Here is a 27,580-nt window from a genome sequence, read left to right as displayed (position 1 = left end):
TACCAAACAAAAAGAAATTCACTGTAAAGCAACAGCAGAAGATGTTTCGGTCCGCCCTGCAGCTTTTTTGATAAGGATATATCGCTTGCTACTTCATAACTTTCACTTAATCAAAAGTGTGCTGACCTGCATGCCGTCCGCTGGGAAGCGGAAAATTTTCGCTGTAGTAATCCTTCCCGAGTTGTCGCACCGCACAGCATCGAAGCACGAGTTGTGTCCTTTTCTCAGTTTCTCCGACATTTTGAGCCCGTTAGCATTCGCAGACACCAAAATTTTCAACTTCAAGGCATACTACAAAACTTCTACACGTGCGCACAGTGAAAGCGGCAGGAGCAGACGGACAGGATGGCAGCAGAAGAGATAAGAGCGAAAGCGCCACCCGTCGGCGCAACGAATCAAGCGACTAAATAAATAAATAGGGTGCCAAAAATGAAAACAGTCAAGAACACATTTTATTACTGCACACAATGGAATCACTTTACTTTATTGCTGGGTATGTTGAAAAGGTAAAGCCACATATGCAAAGTTGCTGAATTTTCGCTTGGCTACCAGCGGCGGCACTTAATTTTTCGATACCGAAACTAGCCGAAGTTTCCGGCCCCTGATGTAAGCACAGTGAAACCGGAATGTCGGGGTGAGTACATTGGGCAGGGGAAGAATACAAAATAGACTCCACAAACACTGCGAACCATATGACAAGAACAAGATATTTCTTTGTTGAAAGAAGACGCGGAGTCATGATTGTTTCTCGTTTATGCGAGGTTAATTACCTTGCTACGCTGTGAAAACGTGATCGGTGGCGGTATTCGAGCAAATTGAGAATGCCGTAAAAAGCGCCATTTGAGTCCCTTGATTTTGTACTACTCAAGAATTATCCCAAATTCCGTTAAAAAGAAATGATGTGTACAAAAATGATATTGGTTAAAATAAATAGAAATGTAGATATAAAGACTGTGTTAGAAAATGAAGCTGTGGGTGCGCTCTTAAATAAAGCACAGGATTTCCTGCTGAATGGGAAGCGATGAAGTTATTATGGCGTCCAGTGAAATTCCAAGGGGCGAGTACAAAGATATGTGAACTCGACTGTCGTTCGACAGACCGACCGACAATATCGAATAGCTTGGCTGCTGTCACCCATGAAGGTATACTCAAGCGATGTCAGCCTTTAGGCTGGCGTCAGCTACGGGATAATGCATTCTCCACTCCTGCAATATCCAGCCACATTTATCCCGAACTTTTCAATGAGAAATGCAAGTCGTGCCCCCAGCGAGGCACACTCATAAGATTTGGGCTTGTGATGCTCACCGCGCTATCTAAGAGCATGCTTACGCATTACCAGTACGGAACAGTGGGGGACCTGTTTGCGTAACTCCGACTCCAAAATACAGATCGAGGTCGTCCAACTGGGCGGAGATGCCGCTCGCGAACCAGGGCTGCAGGCCGCCACCTTAGGGGGAGGAATCGAGGAAGACTCCCACTTGCCCTTCCTCATTTCACCCAGTTTGAGGCGACATAGTTAGTATCAACAGCTTATTAAATGGTAACTCACCACCGTCCCAAAGAGTCACAGACATAGGTCGGGCGTTACGAAAAGGGAAGTGCGTATTGCAAACCATAGACCACGCATGGTACCGTTTAGGACATCCTGGCTCAATTTAGAAAGTAATGTGCTTGCTCGTGGAAGGCACATGTGACATAGATCAGATACAAATAACGGGAGAGCGGCGTAACGCTATGTCCACGCAGGCACAATACCGATAGCAGGTGGACACACCGAAGTGCAAAGGGGTCTAGTAGCAGAAAATTCGGCTCAAAGATCGCAGGCAGTAGGCCCGGGCCACCATAGTTGTGAGTGACGGAAAAGGCTTCAATTTGTAGGTCGTCTCCAGTGTCTCACCGAGATGATGATGAGAGAGCATTTCATACTGTTCCGGCTTGCACATGATGTAACTCCTGTTGTTGATCCGAAAGTATGACTTCGGATTTCACCATGCTACTACGATATTGAAATGGGCATATAATTGGTGTTCTGCGTACAACTGCCATACGAATACACAGCGCTGATGAGATCACCGACGTACTTTAGTTTCGCGCTTGCACATATTTAACAAAAAGTATGGCACGCATCGGTTCCTTTTTAGTGCCATATGATTACCCATATACCGAAGTTACATAAAAGAAACAATAACAATTTCGAGTGCGGGAGCATGTTACACTTTGTATTTCGGTGAATCGGATGCAAATGGATTAAAGTTATTGTTCGTTTGTCTGTATAATAGTAAGGCAATAAATGACTCGACTGATATAAAAACCCGGCGTCTTTATATCAATGGCCTGCATAATGGCCGATGGCAAAAAGAACAAAAGTATAAGGGAATTCGATTGAAAAGAATATTGTGTGAGTTTGGGTCTGGATGGCAACCGATCCCAGGGTCGACGGACTGCGGTATGCGACACCCCCAGCGCCACGACGGCTTTCGCCGAGCTTCGCACTACGCCGCTGCTCCAGCCTGCAGCGCAGCACTCGCCAGAGAACCGGTGTGCCACGGCAGCGTCCCAAATTCCGGTATATTTTTTCGGCAGTTGGACACTGATGTTTTCATGTTATTTACACGTAAACGAGTGCTTACGAGTTTTCGTAATTTTTGAACGCCCAGGGATCTCCACCGCATTTGCGTGAAAAGCCACTAGCGTCTACGTCACAAGGACGCCGACTAACTCTAGGTGGTTATAAAACCAAGGTAAAAAGGCGTTTCCCCCCAAAATTTATCTCATAATTATTATACCTACTTTTAAAGTACCCAAACCTAGGCACGTAATGACTTTAACGTGCTTCTCCTAAAAGTTTTACTAGGTTCTGATTAACAATGCCGCACTGAAATTATGTATGCCTATTGCGCTCAGTTACCAGTCCTTAATGAGGTCAACTTGGGTTACTTTGAGTTTTTGCATTTTTGTATTAAATTGATGGTAATATATTTACTGGAGAATTATTATTGAGCCGATTCAGACAACTTCTTTGTGCTTGTGCATTGATTAAGTTGTACCCACCTCAGTGGGGTTTCAATTGCCGGCTTATACACGCTTAGCGAAGACATTTTGAGCTTATAAGGTATGTTATACGGCATCACTTCTGGAGTTGTAATTAACACATTGAAACTATACCAAGAGTAGTCAATAGGTTCCCGCGCAATGTAGCATGTAATAAATGCTACATTGTAATAAACACATTGAAACTATACCAAGAGTAGTCAATAGGTTCCCGCGGAATGTAGCATGTTGAACGCGTTCCGATTTTCCGTCTCGCGATGTTTGTGGAAACGTTCTTATGATGTCGTTCTCATTCTTGATTTGGAATGCAACTTGGCAAAATCGCTTTTCGTTAATCCCCATGGCCATGGTGTTCCTCTAAACCTCTTTCCTCATTGGCGGCTCTGAAAAAGTCACCGTCGGTTTCTTTGTGATGACTTTATGGGCGTTTAGAGAAGGAAAGGCGTGTTCATAGAGTTGTTACATACAGGAAGGCCTGTGCATCAGTGCTCCGTTGCCTCAGTAATCCGTGTGGTAGCATTGTGGTGAGTGGCCAGCAAATGTTGCTGCCTTAGAGGTAACATCAAGAAGCCGAAGGCCAACTTAACTGGTTTACTGCATGGCGAGAGATCAGCCGAAGAAATACAAGAACAATACCCTTACTGGCAATACCCTTCAGGACTCGAGCAGAGTGACAGCATTGATTCGCTGCCCCAGAACTATTAAACTGTCCATCAAAAAAGCCGGTTTTATAGAATCGCCGCAACGACTCCGCAGCAGTTCCCAGTACTTTTTGCACACGGCGAGAATACAGTACAGACACACATGACACTCTTTCCAGAGTTCGTGAGGAGTCTGTATTAGCGGCGAACGCTGAGTCAGTGGGGGGATAGAGAAGATCTCGGCTGCGGCGTCCACCTCGCCGGGTCAGGTCTCAACTTGCCATGTCTGCAGACGCTGAAGTTTGAATCACGCCGACAGCGAGGCGCCCGCGATGCGACCGTTCCCAGGCACGTTGCTACTTGTCCGAGGAAGCTTTCTGACATGCCCGGGGACTCCGGAAAACTTCCAGGACGCGAGAACATGGCAGCGGCACGCAGAATGGCAACAGCTTCTCTGCCGGGGGTCCGGATCCGGATGGACAAGGGTCTTCGACAGTTTTCCGGAGGGGTGCTCTCGAAGAGAAGTGCTCGGCAGACGCTGGACTTCAGGCCTGGGCTGAATGACACTGTGCTGGAGCTTCACCGGGCTGGTCACTGGACGAGTAGTGGCTCGCCAAGAACGTCTCTGGCTTGGTCAGGCATGCAACAGAACAACACAGGAAGACACAACTGCATCGCGGGAAAGTGCGAATACAAATCCAAACGAGAGCTCTACCAGGCTTTTAGTTGCAAAAAAATACGCGAATAACTAACTACACTAGTTATATTTTACCCCAGCAGTACTTTAGCCAAGCACATGAACTTGGAATGGTGACATTTCGCCTGACTATCAATGTTGCAGACAAAAAGACATGTAATTGTAAAGGGCGCCACCTGCTTCGGAAAAAACAAAGCCATCGGGAAAGGCACACGTCTACAGGCCACTTATCGTGCTGAGAGCTGCGATTTGAGCTGTCGTCATTGCCCTGAGCTTTCCTCTTTTTGAAGTGCACCTCAGGTGCCCCCCATTCTCTGAAGGCTGCTGCGACCGTGTAAGAGGGCACCAGTCATCCTTTTCGATAGCGGTCGAGCGAACGGAGGAGCAGGCGAGATTTTCCAGTGTTTCAACGAGAGGCGTGCACTCCTTCTTGGAGGTGGCGTTCCCTTGCCGCGGTGCGAGCTCACGGCTTTACTCTTCGGCGTGGCCGGACTTAAACACGCACCGCACGTACGCGCAGAAGTGTTTTCTCTCTCCTCGTTCCTCGGCAAACGAACATCGGAACGCGTTTTTCTTCACTTCTAGGCTCCCGCTGGTCGGTTCCCGACTCCGGCTCAGCCACAGGTGACACCGGAATGGCACTGGAACTAGCTCGGGTGACACCAGAACTAGCTCAGCCGATGTTGGCCTGTAGCCGGAAGTATCAGCTGGCAGTGACAAGCGCACGAAGTGCTCTTTACACACGTCGTAACTTCCAACAGCCTCCAAATCGTCGTCTCTAGCCTTTTGAGGAACACCTTCAGTAAGCGAACACCGAAAGGTGTTGTTGTGCTGCTTTCCGTCTGTCAGGACTACGCCACATCCATGCTGCCCGGTCTCAAAAGACGGCTCAGCTGCCCGAATCACCGGAATTTGAACGAGCTCCGCTGACCGTTGCTCGAGGTCGGGTACTTGAGCTGGTGGCAGGGCGGAATCGGCTTGCTCAGTGACGAGATCGTCATTATTCCCAACTGAACCATGAAAACCATCCACTGCTTTGACTGCAGGCTTTGCCAAAATGACGCTCCATTCTGAACTGCCATGCGAAGAAATAACCTCCGTTTCAGCGGACTCGTGCGGCCTCTGGGTAGCCTTATTCTACGCGCACTGCGGTGAAGCGTCGCTATCTCGCGAAATATTCACGTTCAAGTCGGTAGCCGTTCCCAAGGCCTCCCGCGAATTTGAGCCATCTGAACACTCTGCCGAGACCTCCAAAACCAAAGCCGACACATCGCACTCAGTCCACGTGTATTCCGCTCTCTCGACAGTGTCAGCTTGCGTCTTCGTTATCTCTCTTAGCCACCTTGTAGCTATTTCTAGGGACCATATTTTATTGCTGCTGGGCCGCAACAGTCAAGATCCCTAAAATTAGTAAGGTAGCGCCAACTGCTCCCTCCTTCTCCGCCGGTATCCTCTTTTTTCTTTCCCCTCCCGCGCGGCACCCCGCCTAACTCAACGACTGTGCGCCATTTCGGTTGGCCGCTTCAGAGCAGACGTACCGGCACCGCTACGGGTTGCTCGCTCCAGTTTTTGAAGGAAAGATTTCTCGCTGCAGTTTTTGAAGAGAAGCTTTACTACTTTCGTTCAGCGATTTCGTGGAGAATGCGGAAGGTCATCTTTTGACGGGAGACACACCACCGGTATCACACCGCTCAAAGCGTATCGTGTGATTCGCCGGGCCCGCTGTTGGTGCCTGCGGGCGCCGACAGCGGTCGCCACCGCCTTTGCGGCCGAGGCAGCCCACCACCTCCCACAGCCTCCCATGCATGCGGCACTGGTTCGTTTCGGGCAGCGTGACTCGTCTCGCGCCCGCAGAAAAGGAATGGTGCATTCACTACAAATGAACGCCGCGTTCGCTATATAACCGCAATGTGAGCCGCACAGACCGAGATTTTTTTGCAGTATGCTCTTTTTTCACGTCCCAATCGCTGTAGCATATATAGCAGCGTTTAGCAGCGCGCAGCCTAAGTGTCACTTAGGAAGCCCGAGTGCACTCGGTGGAAGTGCACTCAAATAGGCACGTTTGACAGGGGTATTAGCTTCGATGCGCGGCCGCGGCTTGTGCGCTGGCGGTCCGAGGAGCACGGCCACGCTGCGCCGTGTTCGCACCAAAAATGGACGGCCCTGTACATACGTCAACGGCGCGGAAACTAAATTAGCTCGCCTTCAATTTTTTACCTGGCGGCAAATTTTGTATTCTGCTATATAACCACAATGTGCACCGCACCGACCGAGCTTATATTACGTACAAATTCGCTCCAATGACATAACAACGGCACTATAATACTACCCGGGTCGCTTACACGCAAAACATGACTTTGCGCAACAAAGAGCTTACACGCACTGGACCCTCTACACGGTCACACGCAAGCCACCGTCGAACAAACCAAGCGCGAATTCAGACACTTCAGGCACAGCAACCTTACAACGGACTGGACGTGCTACGCCGCTGATAATTATGCTGTGAAGTAAGCGCGCACACAAGAAAAACATGGCCTCTGGTCCAAAGCAAAGCTTACGACCTGACGAACTCTCCGCTGCGGGTAAGGCCTACTCAGAACAAAGTTTGGACGGCCGTTCCGGAGCGAATACGCATTTCTTCGTTAGCGACGCTCAAATGCGTGCAGAATTCAACGAAGCCAGAACAGAAATTCCAAAACTTATCTCTCAAAGGCCTGATAACAGCATTTGGTTGAAGACACCCGTCCAAATGTATGCCGCCAAACTGTTCTCCTTTCCGTGTCGCGTTTCTTTTGACAGCGAAGTCTTTTGCCATCCGTGGACGTTTTCGAGCAATCGAAGGCACAACACGTCAGCATCGCGAACGTCCATAAAGTGACAACGACGCGACACGTGTTCGAAACGTGCAGCTAACTTTAAAGCAAAGCTTTTTACCTCTACCCACCACGGGATCTTTCGCGACCGTTGGTGTTAACAGAAAACTCCTGCGAACAAATAAGAATTTACTTGCACCGCCAGGAATCGAACCTGGAACTAATAGAGTAACAAAGACAGAGCCCGTGGTCTTACCAATTTAGCTACGAGCCCACGCAGAGACGGGGAAGACAAGTGGTGCACTCACCAAGCACATCTACGGATTTAACTCCTGCATTCTCGCTGAATGCCACGCAATAGCGGTTAAACGAAGCTAACACCAATCCATGGCATCTCACTTATGGTACGGCAATGTGCTAAAGCCTGTGGCTTCCAGTGTTCACGTAAAAAATCTCAGCTCCTTGTCGTCCGCCCTAACGCCAACCGACAGCTCCAGGAAGACATTCAAATACTGCTTGATGGCCAGGCCATCACTCCAAGCCCCAGCATCAAGATCCTGGGCCTACATCTTCAGGCCAACACCAAGAGTGACGTATCCTTGCAGCGCTCCAAACACAGCATCAACGAAATCATGCACATGATCAGGTGAGTTGCCCCCAAGAAGCGAGGCCTAAAGGAATCCGATATCTTTCGATTCGTTCAATTTTTTTTCTCTCGAGAATCACATACATACGTCAACCCCCCCTGTCTGCTCACCAAGGAGAACATAAAGATGTTTTATAGAATGATTAGAAAGGCGCTTGAGCAAGCCATTGGTCTTCCCATGAGTGCGTCCACAGAGAGGCTGCTTAACATGGGGCTCTACAACACGGTGTAGGAGCTGATAGAGGGTCATTTTTATATCCAGACGCTCCTATGAGCAGAACTGTGGCGGGTCGCTGCATCCTTCATCATATTGGCTGGGAAGCACAGAATGTCACTGCGCTTTACGTACTCCTGGACGTTTGGCGTCAACAACTAAAGATGCTCCATTTGCTTAGAAATATGAACCCCTCACACGAAGAGGGTCGCTGACAATCACGGACTCAAGCGCTCAACACCACCCTTGTAGGAGATCATGCAGTTATCTACACAGACGCCTCCACACGTCGAGGGCAGCAGTACGCCATCATCGTGGCTACCTCCAGAACGAACCTCCTTGCTTGTGCCTCACTCAAGACTGAAAACATGACGGCAGCAGAAGAAGCAGCCATCGCCTTGGCTCTCACTCAACCAGGGGTTCGTAAGGTAGTCACCGATTTCCAAGAAGCCTACCGGAATTAGCAGTCGGGTTTGGTGTTCCGACCTGCACTGTGTGGGCTAAAAACCACTCCCCAAATGGTTCCATTCAGCTCATCTGGACACCCGCTCACGCTTCCAAGGAGGGCAACGAATACGCCCACCAGGCCTGCACTTTTACCTCCCGTGCTATGAAGCTGCACGAGGACAGTCACCCGCTTGTCTCGTTCAAGGAAATAACCCAGCATTATCGCCTTCTAAGACAGACCCTACCTTCGCCTTACCCTGACCTTTCCATAGAACAACAAACTATCCTGCGGCTCATAAAACCCGGCTTCTTCCCACACCCGACGCGTCTTCACTTAATGCACCCGAATCACTACGACGCTGAGTGTAAATTTTGTTCAGAAGTAGTGATACTCTGCCACATAATCGGGGTGTGCGACTTTAGCCCTGAGCGCCCTCCTCTCTTTCCGTGAACTACCGAACAAGAGCAATGGGAGTTGCTACTGTCCAGCATGTCTCTGCCTACCCAGCTTCAGCTGGTAGACCGAGCACAGGCGGCGCGGACTTAATATGGACTACAGTGAAGAAGGAACCACTCCCCTGGGCTGCACTCTGGGCCGTTCAGAAATCTGAATAGAAGCATTTCCTTCTGTTTCACCTCCTACTCCTCCGCCGCCGCCACCACCGGCTTACCACCGATGTCGTCGCCTCCGTCTGCGACGGAGAGACGGAGAACAGAGATAATCTAACACCGGGTTTGAGCTTTAATTTTATAAAAAAGAATTTCCACTCATGTTCTACACCAATAGAACTCAACCAACTATCGTCCATGCTTCATGCAATAATTAAACCTTACCAGAATAAATCTTTACAGTAATAGATGGTGTGGTTAAGTGCATTTCACTTCTCTCTGGTTTCGCTGTTTGTAGAGCTGTGAGGGAATTTAAGTGACGTCGCATGGGGAATAGTAGTAGATGGTGTTTACAGCTAGAAACTTCTAGAAAATTTGCGACGTGTCTGCAAATAATATGCTCCATGATTTTGCAGCCAACCGAAGTAAGGGATATTGGACTGTATTTTGAGGGCTTGTAAGAATCTCCTGATTTATATACTGGTGTTACGTTGTTTGTTATACATTTTTGGGAAATGCATGGAAGAGGTACGATTGCGAAAGTATGTGTTGTAGTATTATTGAACAATATATACGAGTGTTTTCTTTGAATTTTCGAATTTGTTAGGTCCACACCGCGAGAGGACTTTGGTTTCAACCTATTTATGATCGCTGAAATTACAGTTGCGTTGAAAAAAATTGGATCCATCGAAAAGTGGTCCTTCGGCCGCAAGTAGAGGACACCGAGAAAGGATTCGGGCAGATAAAAATGCCGTAACAAATGTGTCGCTGAACACCGAAGTGCCGAAACGAATGGGTAGAGGGTTACCATTAGAGGTAGTTAATCCTTTATTGCTCGTATTCTGTGTCCTAATAATATTACAAAATTGCTCCTGGTTACTTTTTAGTAATGTAGGCAGAGTAGCGTAAAGAACCCCAGCTTAGTCGATCTGAGGGCGGACGAATATCTCGAGTTGGCGGTTTTATATGCTGTCCAGTGTGTATGATATTGAGGTCGTTTTGCTCTTCTAAAAATTTTTTCTTTCTGTTTGAAGGCGTTTAGGTAGCAGCAGAGTCCTTCAATGCTTTACTGGTCACGAAACGGCTCCGTAACTCAATGGGAGAGCTTCATATGCTGCATTTGGCCGCCGCGCGGTGGCGCCACCCTCTCAATGAGGTCACTCCTCGGGCGGCGTTGCGCTGGCTCGAACGGCGGAGCCGCGGCGAGTTGTGTTTGGTTTGTGCGGGAAAAAAATGTAACGCGCATATCGCGCTCTTGTGATGCGACTTAAGTAGTGCAACGACGATGCCGAACATGTGTTGCGTCCCGGGATGTCGTTCCTTGTACAACGATACCACAGAAAATGTTTCCTTGTTCTGTTGGCCGAGCGACGGGCAGCTGTGTGAGAAATGGAGGGGTGCTATTCCAACGCAAGCAACGGGAGATTTCAGTTTCGATTATAAGTGTGCGACAGTGTGTGGAAATGCACTGTGTGTGAGAATGGAAAAAGCAATGTACCCTTTTGAGAGCATCGTGATCCTAGAATTGTACAAGGCTAACTTAAAGCCGGATTTTTGTCATGTCAGTCAGGTTGTAGCGGTGCTTCATTACCTGTTTGCAAACTTGTATTACCTTGCGCTCAGGCTCGCGTGTAAAAAAGCTTTGGGACATCCTTGTGCTTTTACTTTTCATACTTCCGCGAATTATCCCTTACGGTTCGTTTCGTTTGTTTTGTAACCGCGCGTGGCCGATTCCGGTTTCTTATCTGGCGTTTCAACCAGAGCGCCCGTTTGCTCTTTTTGTCGTACGTCCCATCGGGCAATATTGTTTGATATGGAAAGGGTGCCACCTTGTCGCTAACTTGATTGATTGCAGGGTTTGACGCGCCGACGCAACGCAGGCGATGAGGCGCGCCGTAGTGGAGGGCTCCGGGTTAATTTTGACCACCTGGGGATCTCGTACACACGGGCTTTTTTGCTTTTCGCCTCCATCAGAAAAGCGGCCGCCGCGGCCGGGAATCGAACCCCCGACCTCGTGCTCAGCAGCGCAACGCCTTAGCCACTGAGCCACCGCGGCGGGTACCTTGTCGCTAACTTGATTTTTTGTTTCTTCGACAATGTTCTCGATGGTATTTCCATGGATCTGAAATTAATAACGTTCCAAGAGTAATGCATGCATAGCAAACGCCGCGAAACTCACTTTATCGACGTTCATCTGTTCACGTCACACTGCGGACTGCTTCTTAGACGTCTGTGTTTCATTCTAGTCTTTTGTAGTGCAGGAGATCACTAGCTCGCTGCGTTTAGAAAAGCTTTGCGTCGTTCTTGGCTACATGGCAATATTCTGTTTCCTCCATGTGCTGCACATCGCAGCGTGAAAAAATAAATTTTTGCACGCTGGACCACGCTCTTTTGCCTCCCTTCGTAATATAAAAATTTTTATTTCTTTAGTTCGTCGTATTTTCGCGTCTCGTACTGCCGTCTTGCCGTATTCCTGGCGTGTCGTGATTCTGTGTTCTGTCATGTATCGTATTCCTGTCCTCATTTTGATGCTCCGTCGTGCCGAATTCCGGTCTTGTCCTATTCCCGATGTTCCATCAGTAGTTGCACGTGGTATTAATGTTATTTTCCAGTTCATGGGCGTATAGAAAAACTGTTCGGGCAGCTGCCGAAGTTTATTTCGGCCAATTTTCTGCTCGTAAACATTTGACATGATTGGCCACTTCGTATGTCCGGTAAGTCAGTTCGATATGGCGCAAACCAATCTTTCCTAAACGAAAGGTTCCTTACGGCACGCGCAGCGAATCCCACACGGAAACCGAGCGCTTGTCAAAGAAATTTTTTGTTGCGTGTGATAAAATCAGTTTCATTGTTCTTTTTTCGCTTCCTGTTTTTGCAAGGATTGCAAAGCGTGGAAGCAGAAAGACACATGGAGTAACATGTATCGCTTCGTGTTTTGATCCTTCGCGTTTCTGCAGCGTTTTTAGATGTTCTCAAGTATGTACCCACTCATCGAAACGACAATACTATTGGGCTATCTCTTTTAGCGTTCTGTGCATTACAGAGCAATCAACGGATTCATTAAGCGTAGTCTGAACGACGCGTACTTGGTTTCTTTCAGTTTTTTATTGTATTATCGATAGGCCCGCAGCAGTCCGTCACTACACAGCTACCGTATGTGTTGTATTTACAACTTTGCTTTAAGAAAAGAAGCAATATAGATTTAAAAATCCGTAAACACGACGGGCAGCGCTTGTGCCAGAGCACACAGAAGCAGTTGCCGTTCGCGGCCGAAGTCTACGGTAACTTACTTCGAAAAATAAAACCCCATTGAAGGCAGGTGATAAACACAATTACTGGACTATTCATCGCTAACTACTACGAAAAAAAACACACTTAATCAGCGCGCAGACACCGAAAGCAGCGTGCGTTTGCACGCCAAGAGCTGGCAAATACGCCGCACGCGCGGCGGCTGGATGACCTTCGTGCGGCGGTGGCGCCTGTAGTGGCGCGCGCGGTCCCTATATGAAGCGAGCGCCGAAGTTTCGTGACCAGTAAAGCATTGAAGGACTCTGGTAGCAGTTATACAAGGGGTCGTTGCATTTAGAGAAAACTGGTCGTAAAGGAATACATTTGCTCACAACATCCAGTAGTTTATTTTTAAACATAACCAGTTATCCATGACCGTTCCTTCAAGGTAATGAGACAGACAAGTGTGAAGAAACAAAGAAATTTCGTTATTGAGTGCTTAATAATTAGCCTCACTGTAGTCCCTAATTGTTTTAAAACGTTTGCGCACCGATATTTTCGGTAAGGTCGGCTCGAAACGTAATACGTCATGATCGCTAAGTCTGGAAAAGTGGGAAATTCTTGACATAGTATCTGGTCACTCACTTGTTTATTTTTTATTTTTTTGTGATTGGGTCATGTGAATTTGCTGATTCGGTTAGTACAGCGTTGTCATGGATTTGGGTTTTCATTGCTTAAGCGTTTGCCGTGATCAACCTGCCATTTGTGCACCTGTTGGAGGATGGTCTTATTATCATCATCACTCAACCGTATGACGCCAAACTGCATTCATTAATTCATAATGAGAGTTAGCATGCCGACGCTTCTCATGCGATGAGGCGCGCCGCAGTGGAGGGCTCCGGGTTAACTTTCACCTGGGGATCTTTAAAGTGGCCATGAAATAGGTTTTGCCGATACATGGGTGTTCACGCTTGCAGGTAAATGAATGTCCTAGTAATCACCCCGTTCAAGGATTTTGTTAAGGCGATGAGTATTAGTGCAGTTATTTCAAGTCAAAACGTCGCATTTTCTCCCGCGCCGGTATTCTCTCTGGTTTCGTACGCCTCCTCGCACCGCGCGAGCGTCACTGCCCCTGATGCGTCGCTCCTATAGGTGACGTCTGCGAGAACACCCGTTTGCGTATGTCGTCTGCTACTGTTATATTCTGCACCGCAGCCACGGAGCAAGAATACATAGGAGGTGAAACGGCCTATTTCGGCAAGCGCGGGCGAGCGACCGTCACAACAAAAACCAAGGCGGACTGCCAAGCTTCGTCGCTGAGACGGCGAACAAGAGGGTAGCGGCACCTGATGGACGAAATGATAGCGGCCTCATTTCATTGCGTGGCTGCGGAGGGCGATGCCGATTGTGGTGGCCGCGCAGTTTCTTCTCTGACGAGCACTTGTGACATTATCTGGCCGTGCTAGGAAGCTTCGTTTCCCCTCCTATTTTGTTCTTGCTCCGTGGCCACAACATCGCTTTGGGACGGGCCCGTATGGCTTTCTGGGTTCGGTTTGTGCCGTTTTTTTATCATTTTGCCTATAAATCCTGCACTCCGTTCACTGCTGGAAAAGCTGACAGAAGGAATGAAGCAGGACTTTCACGCTTCCACACCACGCCGAAAGATCAGCCGAAAAGGCAACGACCTTGTCACCACGCGTTCGCGGCGACGACATGTCTTGGTATATATGGGAGTCTAAAATATGTGAGCGAAATTACTAAATATTCGCACCAAAATTAGTTATACTGAGTACGTAACGTGCGCTCTGAACCGACGTTGGTTTATATATTTGGCCGCTTGGTCGCCCCAATGTCGAGCTTTGTCGTGTTGCGGTGACGCCACGCATGTGCCTACACCGGCAGTTGTAGTTTTCCATTCCGTTATTCCGATCGGTTGTAAACATTTGTAACCGTAACCAAATGCATCCGAAGGGTTGCACGGTACGGCACAGGGACTTTTTTTAGAGTGCGTCGTGCATTCCATTTTCCCATCCCTACCCCCTTACTTTCCGAGAAACCCCTACGCGACCCTGTGTTTATAAACTACTAGGCAGGTACATCGTAACCGATACTACGAGCGGTGTCGGAATAGTAGTGTGAGTTTTGGGGCCGTGTGCGCCTGTCTCTTTGTTCGATTGTGCATATGATTGCAGAAAACAATTACAGTAGAATCTCGATAAACGGAAATCGCTTAAACGGAATTGCCGCTTAAATGGAACAGTAGCCTGTAAGTTGGTTGGTTTTGTACTCAGATAATGTAAAAAAAACTCTCGGTAATCGGAACTAAAATTTCCGCATCACCGCATAAACGGAAGCAGAAATGGAACTTGTGAAACGCATTGGCATGAGAATCAGCATTTTACGGTACGGCTGTTTCGTTTTTTTTTCCCTCCATGGTTTTTTTAGCCTCGTTGTGTTCGTAAACTTCGTCTCGTTAGTGGTGAGCCGTGTTAGCGCAACGAATGCAACATCGCAGTTCTGGTTCCAGTCATTCGGTCTCGATTCAAGATGCCGAAGTTACAGGGCTCAGCTCCTGCCTCCTCGTTGGTGTCATCGTGGTGCTATTCGCGCATAGTTACGGCGTTGCCGTCTTCCAGTTTCGGTGGCTCGTAAGCACTCGCGAAGTTGAGGCCTCTAGCCTCCGTGAAGATGCAGTTGCAAGGACTCAAACGAAAATAATTGATGCATTTTGTAGTGCACAGCGACTCATTGTTGCGAAATCAACTCTGTCAATGCTGTGCCTAAACCTGTTGTAGCTTTCTTGCATTCTGAAAAACTATCAGCTGCATTCACCTTCAGGTGCTTAGAGTTCCATGAAATAGTATTAACGAGTGTGTACGAACCAGGGTGTCGAACCGGACTTTTTTCGGGTTCGGTTCGGGTTCGGGTTGGAGCCTTTCGGGTTCGGTTCGGGTTCGGTTCCAGAGCACCATTCCGTTCCGGTTCGAACCGGTTCAAACAGGTTCAAACGGGTTCGAAGAAAAAAAACAGGAGTGTTTTTTCTGTAAATTTTTTTGTGCTCGTTTTTCGTTTCCTTATCAAGGCGGCATAAAAACAAAGTCATAATGAATGTTTTTTTGCGCAAATATTTTGCCTTGGCCAAAGTAAAGCGACCCTGGAACAATTTTTTCAACTTTTTTTTAAATACTTGCAGAAAGTAGTCAACCAACACATCCTGTACTTAGATTAGGGGGTCGCAAAGTGCCTCAGCCAAAAATTACTGCTCTCTCCTTATCAGATAACTTAGAAATTTGCTTAAAATATTTTTCTCCTTCCCGGTCTTGGCGTTCTTCGACCGCTGAAAGACATTATTACACCGGTGTAGCGGCTATTTACCGGCTTTCTTTAAGTTGCAGAATAGAACGCATTTCATAGCTACTTTAAAAAGAAAGCCACAAAAGCGAAGCAGAAACGGAAGCTGCATCCGCAGCGACGAGCAAATTACGCACTGTTGCTCTTTGCTGGCAATTGCTACAGTTGTCGCAGTGCTTCCAGATGCGCAGAAGAGTGAAAGCGTTTGTCGAAAGTGTTTAATTAATTAATTAATTAATTAATTAATTAATTATTAATTATTAACTGTTGGGTTTAACGCGCCGACGCAACGCTGACGATGAGGCGCGCAATAGTGGAGGGCTCCGGAATAATTTTGACCACCTGAGGATCTTTAACGTCCGCCGAAATCTCGTACACATGGACGTTTTCGCTTTTCGCGTCCATCAGAAAAGCGGCCGCCGCGGCCGGGAATCTAACCTGCGTCTGCGTGCTCAGCAGCGCAACGCCTTGGCCACTGAGCCACCGCGGCGAGTTTATCTAAAGTCTTCAATAGCTGCTTTAACTGTACAAGCTACTGCAGAATGTTTTCTATGGTAGTGTGACGAGTATGTGGCGCCCCCGTCCCCTCCCCAATTTTCGTTTGCCGCTAAGTTCGGTGGCCCTGCCAGGCTCGGTGTGAAACATTGTGAACGGCTGGCGAATAAGCACCGACGAGCACAACTGCTCGCGGTCAGTCACCGTCACCACCAGCACGCTGCGGGTCGTCACTCGGGTGTAGGGTACTACGACCCTTCCACGTTCACGAATGCGGGCCAAATCGTGACAGATAGGTCAACGATTCCAACAATAACTGAAGCTAAACAAAAGGTTCGCTGGGACACTTAAGGCTGCCTATTTGTATGAATGTGAAAGCATTACTCTTTATGGCCGCAAGTTTACCTTTATTAATTTAGGTTCGTTCATTTTCATGATCTAATTTCATTTTCATGATCTAATTTTATTTTATACTTGGCTTATACCACTGCAATTTTATACACCAAAGTTGTTTTCCTGAGGAAACAAAAAAATATGGCAGACGATTACGGTAGTCGCTAATGCGAAATTTGAGCGCAGCGCCAACTGTAGTCTTCTCGACGATGGCGCATAGCTGCTGTGTGATTGCGTTCACAACAAATTCACGACGGCATGCGGTATACTCTGTCGTTATCTCGTAAGGCGTTGCTGCCGTGGAGCATGTCTCACGCGGTCTGGAAATTTCGCCCTCCCCTCCCACTTTTGCCATACTTTCGTCCTCCACTTCCCTGCTCGCTCTATCTTCGGTGACGTCTTCGTTCTCTCGGTTACAACGAGGCCGACGCTGAGAAACTACGCGAAACCACAGAAGCGGGCGCTTAAGGGCTGCGCTCTAACGCATGGCTCTTTATAGCCACCGCTGTGCCGCCCTGTGATCCGCTGCCTTCGCCGACCGGTGACTGGCCGCACATCGTCTACAAATAATGCGTCCTCGCCACAGTCTTCTCGAAGGTGAACATGCACCCTCCTGGCCAGCGGGCAGCGCCCCAGTGCCTCCAGCGCCTCCTCCATCGGTGCATCCTAACCAGAATCTTCCGGCAATGGGCAGCCTCCCTGCTGGCTGCCTTTTGCCTCGACCTACTAAGCAGATGACCCGTCCGCCCACAATCGTTTTTCGTACCCTTGAGTGTCGCCGTGGTGGGGCATTTTGCGTCTCCCCCCCCCCCTCCCGGCAGCTCGTGACGGGCCGCCCAACGTCCCCAAATCATGCATCCTCACCAGAATGTTCTGCCTGGCAGGCAGGCAGGCAGGCGGGCAGGCGGGCACGTAGTTCACTGGCAAACGGGCGGTCTCTGTGGAGGGCAGGAGATCGTACGCACCCGCCATCTTTGTTTGGATTGATCAAATGTTACGCACGCACGCACGCACACACGCACGCACCCGTATTTTAGCACAATGAGACAAAAAATATGCATTGTAAATAAATCGGTTGGGTTGCTACGCTTTTCATTTACCCCAAGTTTCAACGGCGCTTTAGCTTTACACGAAATAATTACCAGTGCTAGAAGTAGAAAACAGTCCGGCGTCGGCGTTAATTTCTGACTGCCAAGCGTGGCAAGTGGCATTTAGAGCAATTTCTTTGTGCTCATCTTTTACCTGCTAACAGATCTGTTGGAAAGAAAGAACGGCTATAAAGGCTCATTGGACGGCGTGTATAGGACTGCATTGGATAGGGAACCACCAGAGATAGGAACTTTCTAATGGCCCTTCAGCGACCGGTGACAGCTATTGGGCTGTAGGAAAGTTGATAGCCAAGAAGTCACAAGCAGCAGTAATGATCACTTGTAGAGAGAGAGAAAATGAAGTTTAATTAAATCGAGGCAAAGGTTCAGAGAGGCGTCCTCATTCGAGGGGGCCGAATCGACAGCCGTTTCCATCAAGTGCAACTGATCTTGAAGGCCGGAGCGGGCCATGGGTGTCTCCCAAATCTCTATGGAAACGTGGAGGTTGGGTGGATCTACGGTACACTTGTCGCAGCCGCCTACTTTGTGTATGAGGTTCCCAGGCTCTCCACAGAAGCGACGAAATGAAGAGAGTTGTGTCCCGTCAAAGAGGTGGAGTCTAGTGGTGTGGGGGAAGGTGTATGCCCGCAGGGCGCGGAGTAATCTTTCCTGGTTAATCGGTAGCAATTTGTGGTGGGAGGAATACGTTCCACGGAAGAGCCTATAGTTCTGAGTAACTTCCGGGCCTGTGACTGCAGGATGCATGCATTCGGCCCCGGCTTCATCAGCGCTGGCTAAGCGGGTCAAATCTCGAGCCACGAGGTTGGTGATCTTGTTTGCCGGAAATGGCAGTAGAAGCTGGTGCCCATACAATCGTGACTGTCTCGTTGGTGTCTCCGATTGATCATTGGAAGTGCTGTAAGATGCAATCGATCCTTGGCAAAGTTGGGCCACGCCTGCTAAGAGTCTGTTATGAGAGTTTTGGCGCCGCTTGCTCAGCTTGAAGGGGGCTGTGTTCGGGGGTGTAGATGCTACACCTGTGGGAGGCTGCAGAACGGTAGCACAAAGAAAGCGAAGGTATTGAAGAATGCTATCGGGCGTCTCTTGCATCAAACCAGTTGATCGTTCCTCCCTTTTTTTCTTTCAGTTTAGTTTCTTTCCAACCGTCTCACCTCATATGTATACATGTTTTGAAAACCCTTTGGTGAATATTAAATATGCATTAGGCAATTAATTATTAACTTTAGTGCGAGGTGTTAATTTTAATATAGAAACAACAGAACAGCGCAATACGGGCATAAAGAAAGAACTTTTATAGCGTTCAGGTGGTCGTCACATAACTTTGCGGCTACTTTGTGCTTGACACAATTTTGTGATTGGTCGAGAAGGAGAATGCTGCAAAATTACCAAATGCCAAGGACCCCAAAGATATCATGTGTGGACCCACCCTGTAATCTTCCTTAACTGGCTCGCTAATTCCTGTAATCCAAATTAATCAACACACCAGTCCAACTAATTCACATTAGCTCATTCACTCACCTAACACGCTAACCCGCATAATCGACTTTACCATCCGCCTTTAAAGTTTAGGGTGAGCAGATTCAAGATAACATCAAAATGCTATCAAACGCACTTTAAAAGTGGAAATTAGGATACCCCATTTTTTATATATCATGTTCTCTTAGAGCAGTAACGAAATGACACAACGGCACTATATACAAGAATAAGTGACGTTAATTTTGAGAACTACGAGTTTTTGTGTCTCAGTGCTGTTTGTATATAACTGCCCATTCAAATTAAAATAGGTCGAAAATATGGATTTATTGTTGATGGTGTTTCCGAACGCCTTCACAAGCGGACATGGATGCATGCGAATTAACAACACATTAAAAAGTTTACACGATTTTAAATACCATGCAGATAGAAACCATGAAGAATATTCCATGATATGTTGCCTCGGAATATGCGTTCTAACTTAGGTTATGCTAAATGTAAAATATAATTGGGAGAGATGGGCAGACCTAACGCAAACGCAGACCTAATGCAAATTTAATGTAACGGACAACGTTACATTAAATTGAGGGCAATAGAAAGAAGAGAACATGTTGGGCCTTGGGACCTGCAGACTATGCAAAATATTTCATGGTTCTGTCTGGCGAGTGGCAAAGGTAGGGTACCGAAATGGAAAACTAGAAATTATATTTTTGAGGCCCCGGAACCGGTTCGGAAAGGTTCCTTCGATTTGTTCCGGTTCGGGTTCAGTTCCGAAATGGCGGAAAGAATACTGTTCCGGTACAGTTCCGGTCCCGGGCAAAAATTTGGGTTCGGTTCTGGTTTTCGGTTCGGTTCTGGTTTCGGTTCGACACCCTGGTACGCACTCAAATTTGCCCTTTCGCAAATCTTCTCAGTAAATGGAACTCCTGTTAAACGGAACGAATTTTTTCGGTGCCTTGAAGTTCCGTTTATCGATTGTCTACTGTATTCGACCCTCGCTTGTTCTAGTGATGGCCTGGAGCCCCTTTTATCGCTATAAAGGCTATCCGTACATTTGTTACGGGCTCAGTGCTACCAGTTGCGATATGTGGAGGGTCGGGATACCGGCCGCGGACCTATTTTCTCTCGCTCCCGCCCTCAAGCCGACCTTGCGCTTTAAATGGTGGGATGAAACTTTGGTTACTTTTTGGAGTAAAGAGATACCAATTTAGCAGAATACACCCATCAGCATTTCGTCCTCTGAAAGCACATTGGCCTTTTTATATATACGAATCACGAGTTTAAAACTGAACAAATCGGGCCTATGCCCTAAACGATGCATTGACGTTCCATTAGGTAGTTCCACAGTTCAAACAAAAAGTTTTGTTTTGCAATTCAAGAATATCATTTGCAAACAATGCGACTTAGTAGGCAGGAAAAAAAAAGAAACCATACCCTGCCGAGGTTTCAACCAGCGACTTTGATTGAGCGGGCGCGAGGAAATAACTGATTATTGCGCGGAAATAACCTGTATACTACATTGAGACCCACCCTTCGTGTCAAATATTGTTTCCTACCTCATTTCAAGAATTCCCGTCAGGTTAAACGAACGTCTCTGTGTATCAGTTGCGCAGTAATGCTCCACAAAGCACCTACTATAGCTTAACTCCAGCAATAACACTGTTTCGGCTGCGAGTGCGATTTCGCCCTGCGGCAGTACTGCTGGTCGTGCTTTTGTTTAGGGTTTAGGCTAAAAACTTTGATCGATATTGATTCCTTATTACCTAATAAACCTTCCTTACGTAACTCCTGTTCTGCTCTTAACTAAGCGTATAGTTTCTACAAGTGTTGCTTGTCGCATACGAACATGCAGTTTGCAACTGCGGGCTGCGGGAAACGAATTGTCATCAAAGCTAACGGTCGAAGTGACGTAAGCCGAAATACGGACCGCATGTGGTGAGTTGTATGTAGTTCATGGACCTTACTATGCTTATTGCACTCTAGGAACTAATAGAGCAGAGCCGCACTCATTCGGGCACGAATGTTTTCGGGGCACAGTTTTCGCTTCTTGATCAATTCCCGACTACCGTTCCGACGATGGGCATTGTCGGCATCTGGTCAGCGAGCCACTCACACCACGCGGACTTTCATCGGCCGACGTACCCGTGTTGCTGTCGGCGTCGTGTGACAAGGTGGCCTGCGAACTCGGAAGTCGGCGTCGTGTCATTGTGTCGGCCTAGCCAAAGGGGCTTAACGGGAAGCGTGGTAATAGAGTAAAAAAGATAAATGTGGACGAACACGCTAGCGTTACGCGTGATGCCGGGAGAGCTTATTTACCAAAGGCTCCAGCGCAACCCGTCTGCCCGTAGCAGACGACGTTTCTTTTCGTTGGAAGTGACAGAAAAAGCCGTCCAATTGCAAGAATTTAAGATTTATGCTTCGTGACGCACATGGGAGTATCGATAACGTGCATGGGGGAAGACGGCGGAGCCCAAAAACGCCCAGGAAAAGGTGGTAACGCGTCAACAATGTATTCAACCAAAGTATGAGCTTTCCGCTGCACGTAAAAGTATTAATTGATTGATTGTAGGGTTTAACGCGCCGACGCAACGCAGGCGATGAGGCGCGCCGTAGTGGAAGGCTCCGAATTAATTTTGACCACCTGGGGATCTTTAACGTGCGCCGAAATCTCGAACGCACGGGCGTTTTTGCTTTTCGCCTCCATCAGAAAAGCGGCCGCAGCGGCCGGGAATCGAACCCGGTAAAAGTATTAAAGATTGCGCAGATGACATTGGCCACCCAACCTAACGATTGCGTTAGTTCATTTAGTGTGCTGAAAATGCCTTTTGGGACCCCTTTAACGTGCGTCAAAATCTCGAACACAGGCGTTTTCACTTTTCGCCTCCATCAGAAAAGCTGCCGCCGCGGCCGGGAATCGAACCCGCGTCTTTGAAACGGCATTCATCTACCCCATTATGCATGTGAAGGCATCTCATTGTTTATGCGGTGTGTGATTAATGCGCCCTTTGTGGAAACCCATTGGGTAAATTGGCTTTCCTGCACTGAGTTGCCTTTCCTGCAGGGCGTTTTTTTCGACGCCGCCACAAGTGAGACATAGCGAGATTTGCTTTAAAAATAGCACAAAGAGTCCCACCCCAAGGAAGGCCGACTGGACAGGTGTCCCCCACGCGTTGTGGTTCATTTGTGCTACAGCACGCGCTGACTAAAAACGAATGTCTCTTTCTTCAGACTCATGCGGGCGCCGGGCTCGGTCCAGTGCTCCACCAGCCGTACCCAGTGCAGACGCCCTCGGGCGGCACCAGGCAGCCTCGCCCCATCAAGATTCGCCCCCCACGCATAAGCGTACAACCGGCGGCCGTTCGGAGCAGCCCGTACCCGTTTATCCTACCGCAGGCGAGTATGACGTAATGGGCCGAGCCGGACGCTTTTAAACGCTAATGCTTTGAGTGCACCATTCAGAGAAAGAGCACTGGTGTTATTTTTGCTGGTTCGGCGAAGAAAACGGCCGCCACTGTAACGGGCTAATAAAATAATTCCATGTGATCTGACGGGATTTGAACCCGGTGCTCTACAGTAGCAGCCCAATGCGCTACCACTGTGTTGTCTCTGCTTTCTTTTCTTTATTCAATGTTGTCTCTGCACGTTGCCAGTGATAATTTTTATTTACAAAGAGTACAGAGATGCCATGTTACGCTTTAGCGAACTGTGGTGTCCAGGGGAGAGGAGCGGGTCATGGGATATAAGAGAAACGTTTGATAGATCCAATGGGGTAGGAAGATAAAACAATTGGTGGTGGCCAGATGTCAGTGGTAGTTGTCGTTGTTCCGTTTTTGGATTGGCCATGAATCGGGAGCTTTGAGGGAATAATGAGCCCGCTTCATGAAATTTGTAAAACTATGATTTCGAAATGCAAAAGTAATAGAATAGTGAGTTCCGCTTCACGCCTGAATGCGATGGCACATCAGTAGAACTGGTGCATACCGGACACCGTCCCTGATTCTAGGGAAGCCACGTGTGCAAGTTTGCTTCGTAACGTAATTCGCGAGCAAGACTAAAAAAGGAAGCGAATAAAAAGGTGCAAATATGGTGTAGCCCAAAGAAGAATCCGGTGGAAGGAATTCGTGTCAAAAGACAAAGAAACAAAATGAAAAAAAAATGACGCAAATAAGATGGTGGAGTAAAGAAGTTGTTAATAGATATTGGTAGGTTAATAGTATTCACTAAGGGTTGGGCTAGTATGCTTATTTGAAGGTAACTACTTCGGTGCGGTCTCTTTTCAAATTTCAAGGAACGATCGGTTTTTCGTGATGGGGTGAAAAAGGAAGCCATATTGTAAGCGCGAGTCTGAAATGTTCCGTCATCAGGCCATAGCTCAGTATCATGACTGGCCAATACCGCCTTCGTGTTTCGTCGTCGTCGCTGCATTGTGTGCGTCCATCATCATCTCATCGCTTGTCGTCTTTCTGGGACGCACCATCATCGCCATCGTGATTGATCCTGTTCTCGCCAGGGTACCGCTCGCCGAATAAACGTCGTCCGCCAAGTCTCCTGGCATTGCCTCTCAATATTTTCATGGTGTATATTCGGTAGTAAGGCCCGTCGCCCACCACTGAGCCCAACAAGGGAACGTGACTTTGAAGCCCACGCTACCCGTACCTTGCTTCTATGATACTAGGCGCGGAGTCGAGAGTGATGTCTTTGCACAGGATGAACCCTCATCGCCTGGAAAGGCATAGTAAAAAGGAAGGAAGGAAATGACCGGGCAGAGTTAGGAAACGAAAAAGAATTTTAATTTATTAATTTTATTTTATTTATTTATTCGTACTGCCAATCCCATGAGGGATTATTGCAGGAAGGGCAAAATAATACAACCTTTAACATAGTACAAACATACAGCATTTACGCGTCCAACATTATACAAAATTTAAAGAAGACAGTATCGGTTTGTGCACCTATGTGTGTAACAGTTTAGTATTAGTACATCACAGTAATCATGCAGCTGCAAACAGCGTTTGATATACGACAAAAAAAAAAAACACTACATGATGCGGTATAAGTCGAAGCTACTATGACTGAATTACATCGATGTGCGCAGGTGATTTTCCAGCAAAGACGAAAAAGTTTCATAAGTAGGACTGCTTGTTACGGAGGAAGGCAAGTTGTTTCGTTCATGTATGGCGAGTGGAAAGAAGGAGAACTTAAAACAGTCGGTGCGGCATTGGTATTCTCGAAGTGTCAGTGGATGCGTGTGTCGTGTTGATCTGGTTTCTGCATTTGATATATGCATGAAGCTATCTGTGTTTAACTGGTTGTTTACTAATTGGTATAACATCTTCTGCCGAGCAAGTTATGCTCGCTGTTTAAGAGTTAATATATATTCCTGCTTTTTTTTAGAAGTTCTGTGGCCGAAACAGTTGTCCTGTGTTTGTTATAAATAAACCTAATAGCCTTCCTCTGCACCATTTCAAGTCTTTGTATAACTGTGTTAGTGTAAGGAAACCAGGTGACGTTTACGTATTCCAAAGTTGGTTTTACAAATGTATTATAAGCGAGTAGTTTTGTTTCTGGTGGTGCCTGCTTTAGTCGTTTTCTCAGAAAAAAGAGTAGGCGTAAGGCAGCTGATGTAACATTGGCGAAATGCGAGTCCCATCTAAGGTCTTGTGTTAAAGTTACGCCCAGATATTTCTGTTGATTCACGACTGTCAAGGGAATATTATTAACGGTGTAGCAAAAACATTGATGTCTGATGTTTTCTGGTTATTCTTAAAAGAGCTGATTTTGTTGTGTTCAGGGTCATCTGCCAGTCGGAGCACCAATCGGACACTGTTTGTAAAGCACTGTTAAGCAATATATGGCCTTGGGGAAATTTATTTTTTGGTAAATAATACAATCATCCGCAAATAGCCTTATGTTAACTCGTATATTTTTAGGTAAGTTATTGATGAATATTAAAAATAAGATAGGTTCCAAAACACTACCTTGGGGTACACCCGATGTGACTTTGACTATGGATGACCTTTCTTGATGAATTTGAACGTATTGTGATCGGTTAGACAAGTAGTCTTTAATTCAGTCACAGATTGCGCCTTTTCCTATGGTTGCTTCTAGTTTCTTTAATAGTTTTACGGGAGGTACCCGGTCGAATGCTTTCGAGAAATTAGGCATTATAAGGTCCGTTTGTTTCTGGTGGTCTACGCTGAAGGAGAGGTCATGAATCAATTCAAGAAGTTGGGTGACGGTTGACATAGCTTGACAAAAACCGTGCTGATATGGTGATAAAACGTGCTTAAGGGCAAGAAAAGTTGTTATGTGTTTCAGGATACTATGTTCAAGTAATTTACATGCGGTGCTTGTCAGGTAAATCGGTATGAAGTTGGAGGCATCTGCTTCGCTGCCGCTTTTGTGTACGGGATTACTTTTGCCATTTTCCATTCGGCGGGTAGCGAGCTAGTTGACAAAGATTTGGTAACAATTACGCCCAAATACTTTTTCATCCATTCAGCGTATGTTTTGAGAAATACATTAGGTATATTGTCGGGTCCAGCCCCTTTTTTAGTATCAAGCATTAACAAAAGGTTGAGAACACCGGCTTCAGACACTAAGTGGGGGAAGTGGCTGGTTCAAAGGAATGCTTATGTCAGGACAGATTCCGTTATCTTCAGTAAAGACTGGCTTAAAATGGTCGTTGAACAAGTTGGCTTTCATTTTATTATCATCAGGGCGAGCAATGTTGGAGTCACATTTTTTAAGGTTCAGGTAATTCCAAAATTTTTGGGGAGATGTTTTCAAGAACATAGGGAGCGTATGGCTAAAGTACATAGATTTGGCTGATTTTGTTTTTCTTTTCATACTCGTTAGGACTAAGCTAAGATTGTTTCTAAGTTCAGGGTCACGTTTAGCCTTAAGCTGCTTTCTAAGCCTCTTCACTTTGCATTTCGCATGAATAATGTCTCGTGTTATCCATGAATTTTGCTTTTTAGTTTGTTTCTTTTTAGTTGGCACATAGTTAAATGTCTCGTGTTATCCATGGATTTTGCTTTTTAGTTTGCTTCTTTTTAGTTGGCACATATTTATCAATGCAATGTGATACGATAGCCTTAAATTTTTCCCACAGTGTTTCTATATCTGTGTTTATGTCATTGCCTAGGTGACCAAACGAAGCAAGATCAAAAGAAAAATGGTCTGTTAAACTGATATCGTCAGCATTGTTAAAATCGGGATAAGTAACAAAAGATTCGAGTTGGGTATGGGTGTCTGAAGTAGGAACAGTGCACAAAATAATACTGTGATCTGACATCCCATCCAAAATGTCAACTTTAGCTTTGTCTGGTGGAAAATGTTCACTTAAAAATACCAGATCAAGGATGCTTGAACAGCTTTTTTGTACGCGGGTAGGTTGAGTGACCATTTGGGAAAGATTAAACGTTAACATCGTGTCGATAAGTATGTCAGAACACGTGGAGTGATGCTGCATGGTCTGCAAATTTACATCAGCTAGATTAAAATCACCAAGTATCACAAGTTTCGCCCCTAGAACGTGCAGGTGCATGTAGTCATAAAGAGATTGCAGGGTATCACATTCGGATGAGGGACTGCGATAACCACAGCCAACAAAAATTGGGCGAGCAGCATAAAGTAGCTTACAGAACACTGCCTCGACTCCAATCACTTCTGGCAGGGCTACAAAGGGGATATCGCGTTTTATTAGAATGGCCACACCACCGCCTCGGGACGGTGGATCTTTGCGTACTAATGCATAGTTAGGAAGCGCCATCTCAAAATCTTTGATATCCTTTGTTAGCCAAGTTTCAGTGAGCACTAAAAAGTCGGGCTCGATGCTTAGCGCCAAAGATTCTAACGATGTTAATTTGTTTATGATGCTACGGGTGTTCACATTTACAAAAGTTATTTCTTTCGCGGTAGTGCGCGACCTGGACGTTGGGATCGCGTTGCTGTTTCCTCATTTTTTTCTCTTGAGACGCTCGGGGCCTCGTGCTGATTAGCACAGCGTCATTTTTTTCTTCATTCTACCGGTATAAGTCGTCATTTACCCGTAGTTTGTCGTAAAGCAAGATTACTTTATCTCCAGATTCTTTTCGCGGTTTTCCAACTTTCCACAACTTTTTCCGGATATCACGTACCATAGTAGAAAAATGATGATGATGATAGTTGGGTTTTATTGGCGCAAGGCCGACTATGGGCAAAGAGCGCCTAAGAAGAAGTTACTGAATTATGATGAGACCGTACATACTAAAACATGTGACTAAAAGTAAAGGTGATGCAAAACAAAAGACAATGGAGATGGCTGGTGTATAGGGCCAGGGTGATTCCACATGATAAGACAAGAGCTGCAGAAAGTTTACCTCAGTTAAAAACTTAAAAACACGTTGACTAGAAAACATTGGTTCGTCGG

Source organism: Haemaphysalis longicornis, unplaced genomic scaffold (genome assembly GCF_048455015.1).
Source record: "Haemaphysalis longicornis isolate Haplotype H1 unplaced genomic scaffold, Haemaphysalis longicornis Haplotype H1 scaffold_1, whole genome shotgun sequence".
NCBI lineage: Eukaryota > Metazoa > Arthropoda > Arachnida > Ixodida > Ixodidae > Haemaphysalis > Haemaphysalis longicornis.
The sequence above is the reverse complement of the archived record's forward strand: the minus strand, read 5'-3'. Positions refer to the sequence as shown.